This window comes from Buceros rhinoceros, unplaced genomic scaffold (genome assembly GCF_000710305.1).
Source record: "Buceros rhinoceros silvestris isolate BGI_N320 unplaced genomic scaffold, ASM71030v1 scaffold30498, whole genome shotgun sequence".
Lineage (NCBI taxonomy): Eukaryota > Metazoa > Chordata > Aves > Bucerotiformes > Bucerotidae > Buceros > Buceros rhinoceros.
In genome coordinates this window covers 102,391-113,439 of record NW_010428194.1, presented here as the reverse complement: position 1 = coordinate 113,439, position 11,049 = coordinate 102,391, and positions in this window count along the sequence as shown.

The window sequence follows — 11,049 nt, the reverse complement described above, 5'->3', positions numbered from 1 at the left end:
ATATGAATATTTATAATATATATACTATTTGTATAGAGAGAGAGATCTGGACGTTTTCAGTGTAAATAAAGTGGTCCAATGTGGGAATAGTAAGCCCGGGCTAAAGTAGCGGACGTTAGAGCCAAGGAGCAAAAGCCAAGTATTTATGTAGAAAATTCAGGAGAGTACAGCCTTTCTTCAGCCATCCCACTCTCTAAGTAGCAGACACAGTGTTGTACCACTGCATTCTAAAATCCCAGCTCATGACTGAATAAAAAGGAGAAAACAGATCCTGCCGTAATAAAAACACATGTAAAATTCCTGGAAATGTTTCCTGTTACCGGCTGCCTGGTTAGTATAGGCTGCCTGCACATCAGAACAAAGTCAGCAATTGTCTGCTCTGATGTTGTTCATACTCCTTTTTGCCAGGAAGATGAAGATCAGACCGGAAGGTTATCGGTCTCCTTTGCAGCCATGTTAGGATCAGAAGGAATAAAAAAACTAATTGTCTTGATTGCATTTCAGATTGTTTTGATTGGTTTTATGCCCATGAGATAAAAAGCCACAAAAGAGGCTGCTTTTCTGCCACAGTAAAAGCCAGAGAAGAGCTTTTGCTTTGGAGATGATACAGAGTGGTCCAAAAAATGTCCTGAAAGCACGATCCAGTCCACAGCATGATTCTGTCTGGATTACCGATTTTTTGAAGTGACCCTCTGTTCAGACTGTATCTCGGCAGGAACAGCTGTTCCTGGCTCCTCCTGTTGGTCAGGATGCTCCTAGTGCCCCCTTTACTCCCCAGTTCTTTGCTCCTCAAGCTGCCATTGTGTCCATGTTGGAGAGGAGGGCTCCTGTCCCATGACTGTGGAGCCTGGCCCAAGGAGGTGACCCAAAACTGGCATCTGGCCTAAAGCAATTAAATATTTGGACCAAATGGGTAACACCTCATTCCAAGATGAGTATTTGCTCTTTTCCCTCAGGCAGTCTTCCATTGTATCTCCTTTTTTCCCCCCTGTCTGTATGTGGGATGTGAGGTATCAGGGGAGTTAGTGGTTACTGTTCCATTGATTGGCTGGAGACATTACAGTATAGGATATTTTCATTTGCTCTGCTATGAACTGTGCTTACTCACAGGAGGTCTGCAGTGTATTTGCAGGCATGTAACATACGTCTCCATCAGACATGTTTTAGAGAGTGAAACTGGTTGTAGCACAATGCCTACAAGACTGCGGAAAATGGGGGGAAACATTTAGACGATATGCCTTGAGACTGCCTTCTTAATGGGCATGAAATAAAGAAGCAGGAAGTATTCTGGGATGTGGAGAGAACATTTTCAGGCTAGTACAGGATGCCAGTTGGGAGTATTATTGACCAACACTGTAATGTTCCTTCCTCAGCAAGAAGGGCCCTAGTTCTACATCCTCGTGATGAATTTCCAGCTTATTTGAACAGTTTGTTTATTTATCTTGGACAAAGACCATACTGCAGTCAGCTGGGCTGGACTACTGTAAGTGCTCCTGATTGTTTCCCTCAAAATTGATCCTCTTTTGGGTGGAAAGCTGATATATTAAAAAACACAGCCCCATCCATGGAGCTGTTCAAATTTTAATCCCCCAGTTCTTGGGCAGCGACATGGCACTCCAGGTCCCTGTCTGGCAGTTGCTCACAGTTGGACATAGTCAGCTTTCTCTCCCCGGGCTGAATCAGGCACGGGCCGAAGGCAAGTCTTTCTTGTCCTTGGTTGTAGAACTCCCTGCCAGAGCCCCTTGCTGGCTGCCTTTAAGGCAAGCTGCAAGTCCTGTTTATTTCAGTTGGCCTATCCATGACTGTTTTATGGGCTCCCTACCTTTGTTTTTGCATCTGCTACCCTTTTGTTTTTCCCTTTCCTGTAACTAGTCAGGAATTGAATCTTTTGGGGCTGGCAGGTCCCTTTTGAATTCTGTGTGTATGGCATATTGTAACATGCTATTAGATTTTGCTTTCTGCTTTTACTGTTTTGCATTTGGCTCTTTGTGCCACTTGGCTTGCAATTGGTGCTGTAGAAAAGATCAAATAAATACATAATTGTGTCGAGTCTTAGTTTGTGTAAGAGGGTTAAACCCAGAATCCAAATTTAGAAGAGTGTGTTTATGAGGAAACCTAGTACTGAGAGAATTAGAAAGAAAGCTCCAATTAGAAAGAAAACAAATTCCATGCTGTTTGGAATGCCATGTTTTCTTTAAATAGAAAATTTCCATTGTAATTAGCAAGAAAGTGCAGCCTCCTGGCCAGTGCATTACCAAACACAGAGCCCACAATTCAGTCTTAGGAATAGATGGTACTTTTATATGCTCCTCTGGAGACTGACAGTACTGTGAAGTCCAGTATCAGCAAAACAGAAGTCTATACACAAGCAGAGTCAGGAAATCTTGTATGATAGATGATAAATAGTGATTTGGTGCATTGGCCACTTCAAGAGGAAGCATATAAGTGTAATCAGGAACTACAATGGTCTGTGCTTCAGATACTTCAAACTCACATAGAACGATTTAACTGTTACATACGTACCCGGACCCACGTAGGTGATGATGTTGTTTGTGTTATGGTGGCTGCCGGGGGTCAACAGAAGTTCAGATCTGTGTTCTAGAAACTGCATAGGAATCAGCAAAAAGACGTGCTTTACCTCACATTGAGATAACATCAACCAGCGGAATGAAACAAAACAACTACACGGAAGAGGAAGTGGTGCCAAGTGCTGTGCAAAAAAAAAAATCAAGGATCTTAGTTCAAATATTGTCACCTGCGAATGGCCAATGGGCACTAAAACAGAGGAGTGAACTCAGGGATAAGGTCATGCCACTTTGCTGAGTGTTGGGAATCCCGGAAGCTACATATCATCCATCTAAGGAAGTTCCAGTTAGAAAATGTTATCAAAACCCAACATTTAGGGAGCTTGGTTCTGCAAAACAGTAAAAGTATTAATCACTTGTCTAATCCTCATTAATCAGTACAGCCTAATAGCAAAATTGTTAATCAGCTTGATGAACTGAGCAATCTTGCAAAGACATTTTGTAAAAGTGATAAAAGATAGAGTGCAAACCAAAATGACTGGAAAAGATGTAAAAGCTCCTCAAAATCAACAGTGTATCTCATCTCACTGTTTCTATTTCATCCATCTCCAACAAGACCAAAGACCTGAGTGCAGTCTGGTATTCAGAGAGCAAGGTATTTGTTCTCTGTGTGCGAGAAAAATGGATTTCTCCTTCCTCACACAAATACAGAGAGAAAAGTAAAGCTAAAGGTAGATGTGTGAGAGAGGAAAGGAGAGTGAGTATTTATTTCTTAATTGTAAGGAGGACTGTTGTTAGGCTTTTAAGAATAAAACCTGTAAACGAGCACCAAAACATCATACAACATCCCATCCAGAAATAGGAGAAGCCCCAGGTGGTTCAAGGGAATAACCTGGTGTGTATAGCACAGCTGTCCCACTGAAGCATGGAAAAATAAAGCAAAGAGTAGTAAACAAAGTTCAACCAATATATTTCAGTACTGGAAGTAATAAATAACAGTTGCCGATGGGAGCTGAGTGGTTCGCTGACAAGAACAAGATGACAATAACTAACTTGTCCCAGATGAAGTACAAAATCTATTTTCTGTAGATACATGGGTGGCTAATTGAAAACGTGTGAATGTCAACAATTACAGAATACAGAGAAGGGTCGCTCTGTTAGCTGTTAATGATGTTTCCACTCCCTCAAAGCATATACTGTCTTTACATTGCCTTCAAGGAGCGGTACAACGCCCTGCTGTCTTCAGACACTTGTGCCTTTTGTGGCTCTTCAGGCTGGAAATGTTGAGGACCCGAGGAAGAGGTGGCAGTGGTTCTGCTGAGGAAGAACCACTGCTTTCTAAAGCAGGTTGATAGCACAGGCGATTGAGTCCTTACAGAGAATTGTTTTTCTTCTGGTTTTAGATGCCTTCAATTCCTCCAAATTGCTCCTTGAATAATAGGAAAAAGGCAATTTGAATTTCAGTGACAGATTGGACATAACAGGTTGCAACTATTAGGTCTAATTTTACCATACTGAGAAATAAAATTGCCTAAACATAAACATCGATCACTGATGCAGTAAATTAATTTGTTCGGAAAAAGTAGTTTAACTGCAGTACACATTAAACATAGAAAATTTTCAAAATTACAGTGATCTGAATTAATTTGTACACTTGTTTACTTGTTAAAAGCAAAGCGTAACTTCTTTTCTTTTTTTCCTCCTGTTTGTGACTTGAAGTTGCAAAAAGTGGGGAGTCATTGGTTGTCCAAAAAAGTCAGACAGAGCTCTGCAGCTGTGGATGTAACTGAAGGTTGTCTTTGGGGGGGTTTGGGGTTTTTTTTTTGTTTGTTTGTTTGTTTCTGAAGAGGTTAATAGAATTACTAAAGACCTCTTTGAAATATTCTTTCATTCAAGCAAGCAAATTCATCATTTTAATAGGCTTGAATTATGTTTTGTTAAGAATCTGTGGTGTGAAGTAATTAAAATATTTTACTATTTGGTTCAGCAATGAGTTTACATTCAAGTGTGTCCTCAGGCTTATTTAAACTGTTGAAATCTTCCAAACTGTTTCATAAAAAATATAATATGTATCTTCTTCCTTCTGCTACCATCTCTTTTTGAAGAATCTGCACATACTACTATCCCACATTTTCATATGGTGTCCAGAGACTTAACACAGATGCCGGCCAACTTTTCTTCATTCTGGGGATCACTATTTATAATATGCTTATTGTTGTATAACAGGAGAAGGAGCATGCCTGCCTTCTTGTAAGCCATGGCTGTAATGTAACTGATCACACACAATCACAAGGGTGTATATATGCTGTAGAAAGGTTGCCTAAGTCACAGTGGAACAGGATCTGCCAGTGTGGCTTATTTTGATGGTATCTGGTGTCTACTGTTTTCAAGGACAGTAGTTCGATTCAAACACAATTCTGATAAGTGGCAGGTTTTCTAGTCTTTAATGCCCTGACAAGGGCATCACTCTCAAGAGAGGGAGGTGAAGCCATTTGGATGAGAATTTCTTCCCCTCTCCTTTGTGCTGACACACCAAGATAATGGACAATTAATAGTGAACCTCCTCTGCGGGGAAGGTGTAGGGTTATCACTAATATAAAAGTGCTTGTGAAGTGTTTGGAGACAAAAGGGAGAGAAAATATAAGCATAAAAAAAAAGTAAAAAGCAGGACCTGCACAAGGCTTAATACTCACGTACATAGTTTTTCACCTCAAATTACGGAGGATGATTTTTCAGTAGCAGCAGCTGTAACTTTTTAGACGTGGCTTGTGAAGTCAGGCAAAGGACCAGAGGAAACTTGCCAATTGTATCCTTTTTTTTGTGGTGAGAAAGCTGGCTTGTGTACTGCTGGAGATAGCAGCTAGTAGGGCCCGGTGCTCTTAGTTACTAACTGTGTCGTGCTGTGAAGTTCACCGTGGGTAGGGTATGGGGGACAGGTCTAAATAAACTGCTTCTTCACCTTGTTGTCTTCTGATCCAAGAACAGGCTTGCAGGATACTCCTTAGGCTCACCTTCAGCCCCCTTGCTTCCGTTTAGACCGTGTGTGAGGTTACTTTCCTCTTGTGGACCTCGGGGTATATGCGCTTCCCCTTGCTCCTGGGAAGGTTTACAAACCATGAATCTGTGCTGCCCTCGGGTTTTGCTTTGCTGGGTGATCTCAGCAGCTCGGAGATGCTCCCAGAACAGTTCGCCGCCCCTGAGGTCACCTGGAAAAGGAGTTGCTGGAGGTCAGCAGAACACAGGCAGACTGCCTCGGGGATTTGTGCAGTGCCTGTACCTGTGCACCAGATTTAGCAACTGATGATGTGATTGTATGCCTCTGTTGTCCAAGTAAACAGAGGAAAGAGGTACAATGTTTCCTGAAGTTAGACAAACCAAAGATTAGTCTAAACAGAGAGTGGAACAGGTTAACTGATCTTTTCTCTACCCTAAGCTTTCATTTGTCCCTAGCAGCACTGAGCTGTCAATACAGAGTACAGCTACTGATAAGTATGGGTTCTCCTCAGCCTGAAGAGATCTGTCTGATAAGATAAGATGGCCTTAAAAAAGAGAGAGAGAGAAAGTACGTTAACTGCTTTGACTGCAAAATACCCCCTGGTAGCCAGAGATAAGACACCTTGAGCTGCTCAGAAGACCTTAGACAGGATGTAAATGAAGCCAATAAAAAAAAAAACAAAAACCAAAAAACATTTCAAATCCAGCCACTATTCTGCTCTACTCTTATTTCCAGCTCTGACAGCAGAAGGCTTAATTTACTGTATTTCACACTGGGCTTCCATTATACACTGAGGAAGCTACAAAGGGTTGTTTCAGATACAGGCTTTAACAAAGCGGAGATCTCTTTATTTCTGGAGAGGCTTCTATTTCAGACCGTTAATCACGAGTTTCAGCAGGCTTTGGTGAATAGAAATTATACAGAAGAGTGGGAAAATGCTGCCTTTTGCAATGAATTTTCCCTCCTTTTTTGTAATTAAATCACCCAAATAAACCTGTATTAACATGAAAGGACTGAATGAAGCATATGTACTTTAATGCAACTCTTGCAAAATTCCATGTAAAGGGACTGATGTTCTCGCAAGATGGGAAGACAGTAGGTGTGACAGTTTACATGTGACAGCTTTACAGTAGGATTTGGTCTTCTGATCAGTCTTCTGAATTGGGAAATTCATTAGGTTCCCCTTCCTGGATAGATATATGTAAATTAGTGGAAGCCACATACATCTACCAGCCTGTGCCTGTCCCATGGTATAGACATCCACATGTGTTCCTGTTCAAGTAACCTGGGAGAATGAGCATGAAGGAGAAAGGGCTGTATTGTTTAGCATGGTATTTTGATGACAGTGAGAAGGTTCCTGAGACGTGCTGTCCCCAGTGTGACTGATCTGTGCTAGTATGGGTGTAAGCATTGCTCTGCCATTCTGAGCACTGACTTCGTTTAAAAATGAAGGTTACCTTTGCTCAGGGACATCACTTCTAACAGCTGTGTGACACATCTGCGCTAACAGCTGGATCTGAAAAGAGGGAGCTAAGAAGCTGGATAGAACTGGTTATCCAAAACCTTCCCCTCTGGGTTCACTCCAATGTGGTAGGCACCTTATTTTTTCACAAAAGGTTTCTTTGGTATCTGTGGTTTGTCAGTCTGTGCAAACCACCCTAGTGTGAGCATCTGGATACCCATCTTCTTTGATCAGCCTGCAGCATGGAGAACATTGTACTAAGCCCAGGACGTGGTGGGCAGTTTCAGCAGAAAGCTGTGCTCCTGTCTTCCCTATATGGGGGCCAGGTAGGTAGAGTATTAATTGGTGTGAGGCCTTGATTAATTTTCCTCAGCATCCTGGGGGGCTTCAAAGCCACGTTTTCTGCCTCTGAGCAGAGGGTCTTTGGTTGTGTAGAGGTCCCTCCCCATGGAAGCTGGGCTTGCTGAAGCAAAAAGTATCCTATTCATAGGGCTGGTAGGATCACATTTGAGAAGGAACTGTTAACCTACTCAGGAGGACACTCATTTAATCCAGGGGTTCTTGCAGTCTGGAACTTGTGCTTAGGTTTATTTTTGTTTTTATCCAGTGCCTCGTTAATGTATAAAGAGCCCAGTACTCCCCTCTCCCAGCTGAGTGCCCAAGCTGTGAGGTTGCAGACCTTTTCCTGGTCTCCCCCCAGGGCCCCATGAATCCTGCTTTCTTTGCTTCTTTGGCTTCTGGAGACACCTAAGTCCCTTTGCAGATCCAGGTCCAGGAGTTTTCACCTGTGTAAATAAGACCGCCACCACATCTCTGTCATTCTAAGAAATAAGCAGTTCTGTGTTTATTTTCTGTATTTAATTCTAGCACCCTGTAAAATAACACTGATATGTTTTTGGAAGTGTTAACTGCCTGGATTGCTTTCACTTGATCTTCATTTCCTTTTGCTTTCCATTTCCTATGAAAGATTTTGTTGTATCTGTGCCTTGGTTTCTTTCAGACGCAATTCTTTACTCCCTTCTTTCTCCCCACCCCGTATTCCTGTCTTTTGATTCTCCACAGATTGCCTTCCTCCTTTTCTCTGTCCTAGTTTAGCCCCCTCCAAAGTGTGTCTCGCTGCTGCTGTTCTGGTCTAGAGGCAATGAAGCAGTGAATTGGGGTGGTTGAAATGTAGGCACAGGTGGGAGGGACAGGCATACCTGATAAAAAAAAGGGGAAGGCATCCAAGTGTGAGGTACACCCGGTGGCAATCCCTGCAGACCTTCGTGATTAAGCTCTAGATTAACTGAAAGAAGGGCAATACTCAAATAAGGACCCGGAGTGGTGCTTGACATCTCAGGGGTTTCTGACTGCAAATGCTGCCCAGGGGCTCTATCTTTTGTCTGAGCCTCCAGTTCGGGAGGTTTTGACAGCCCTGCTCTTCTCCCCGAGGTTCTTGGGGCTTTGTGGAATGGGGGACTTGGAAGGGAACTGTAAAGCAGAGTCTCCTTCAGCTTTCAGGTCCGACCCTCTGGACTATTTGGGTTTGGGAAGAGAAGAGAGAAAACGCTTCTCTGTCTTCAGACACACTCATTATATTGTGACCCAGGAAAGAAAGTAACGGACGACTCATTTTAATACCTGTACGCCACTGGAAAGTTACTTTCACGGCTGGGACTGTGTTACGGGGGCTGCTGTCTCTGAGGCTTCTGAACACTATGTCAGCTTTCAGAGGGAGCTCAGCGCGGGGGAGGATTGGAGGGAGAGGTTTTCTGGTCCTATTCATGGTGTTGCCGGGGGAGAGCATGACCCTTTGAAAGCAGAATGCAGAGGAAAGTACTGGAGTCCAGTGAGGAACCTGAACTGTTATCCCCCAGGCATGTGCTGTTCTTAATAAGCAGCACAAATACTGTTATCAGCACAACAAATTACAATGATTATTTTCTAGCAAAGACCTGATTGACTGAATCACTACTTTTGGTACATGAGGTCGTTAATATAGAGATTCTTAGGAGATCATTATTATGTGCAAGTTTGCTAGAGCATTTGAATGGGTTTTTTGCTCTCCCATTATCTTGATTCTAAATGTAATTATTCTCAGGGTGATTTTTTCTGACCCTAGCTTCGGATGGAGCAAGCCTGGTGGTCTCTGACTCATACTGTACAAACAAACAAAACAGCTACTAAAAGAAACAGCAACTTAACAGCGGAAGAAATATAGTGTAAATGTGTTTGTCACATTTAAGCAGTGGACAAATTAGCTAATTTGAATCGCTTACTGCTTGTATAGTCACAACTAAACAACCCCTGTAAATTAATTGTGTGACATGCGAATCCCAATTATGTAAAGCAGTGTAATAAGCTTTGAGGATGGTGACTGTCATTAGTTATATGTACAGGACTGTGGAAAATTACTTACTCTTTGCCTGGAGAGGCACAAAATACCGGCCTCCTCAAACAAGCAGAGGGTAGCTCTGTTTTCTTCTAGTTGCAAATTGGGTTTTGTGTATGATTTGAAAGGTGAAGCAGAATGTGAACTGCTTACATTCTCTTTAATTTGGCTGTAGAAGATGGAATTCATTGGGCTCCGTCTGTTCAAATGAACTTTAAGCAACAATCAAGGAAAACATTTATGCTCTTCTCTACATATGTAGTAGTAATACGTCTTCTGAAGAAGGCATAACGGCACTGGAGGCTTGGGTTACCTTAGGAGAGCAGTACAGGAATGTTAACTACTTAGGTAGGCATTAAAGGTATTTTATAAAAGCAAGCAGCGTTTTCCTGCGAGGTGTTAACGTGACTTATTTGTTGTTTCTGGGAGCTGCCCTTCTTCTGGTTGTGAAATTTAAAATGGGGAAACCTCCCTAAAAGCTGCCTCCATTCTGTTGGTCAGGAACCCCTGTATGTTTCTCCCTCAGTAATCTGTTAATCATTTAATTGGTGCTCCCAAAGCAGTCTTGAAATATTGATAGATTTTAAAAAACATCTGTAAATTATAAATAATTTTTAAAGTTCACATTTCTCTTCTGAATGCCCATTACAGAGTATTAGTTTTCAAGCCATTTAATAAGTTATGAGGCAAATGAGTGAGTTTAATGTGGGGTCATTGATGTGAGAAAAAATGTGACAGTTATATTAAAAGTTGCAGATCTTCCAAAACTGTGTACATTTCTATTGAAAGTAAACAGAGAACATTATGTAATGATATATATTTTATTTAAAGTGACTTCAAAGGCTAGCACTATCTGCTAATTCTATTAAAAACTTCAGAACCATAGTTTGTTTCAGTAACATGTATGTTAGGCCATCACTGAAGTCGTGTTAATGCTTAAACACTATCCTGTGATGTTCTAGTTACTTCAATCTATTCAGCACACGGCACAATATTGTTTTGTATCAGCAATATCTAACCTCTTTGTTTACTGTTTATTCACACCTGCATATTCCCCTAAGATTCCTTATCTCATTTTCAAGGTGGCCCTGCAGACAATTAGTGGTGGTAATGATATAAAATGTGTCCAGCACTAAAACCTGAAGTGGCCATTACAAGTAAACTATATGATATATAATAACCACTCCACTCAATTACCTGCACAAAAATGCTAAGATTTAAAACTGTGGAGCTCTATCATACACCCAGTTAACTGACCTACCTACCTACTATTTAGTCCTCCCTTCGTTGCAGTTCAAATTCTATCTTGAAGCATGCCATCTGGTAAATTAGCAAAGCCGTACGTTTTGTGGGTGGTGTCCATCCCTTTCGGTACGTGTGTATGAGCACCTGCATGTGTGTGCCTTTGGCTGGTGGTGGGACAACAAATAAGAGCTACACAACAGTTCAGCGCATACATGTGTATTCATAATCCATATGCCTGTGGCAGATATGGAGTAGATGTGTTAATGTGTTGCTGCCTGGTGTACTTGATTTGTCGTTTTTATTATCTATTTCCATCCTCTGGAGTCCGTTGTTATGAATTTTGTACCTGTTAAAGAAACCTTGCTATTTAGTGCTTCAGGTGGGGATAGTTGTGTGACGAGTCTGATCTTACTTGTAAGAGGGCAGAGCAGCAGGCATGTATCAGTCGGAG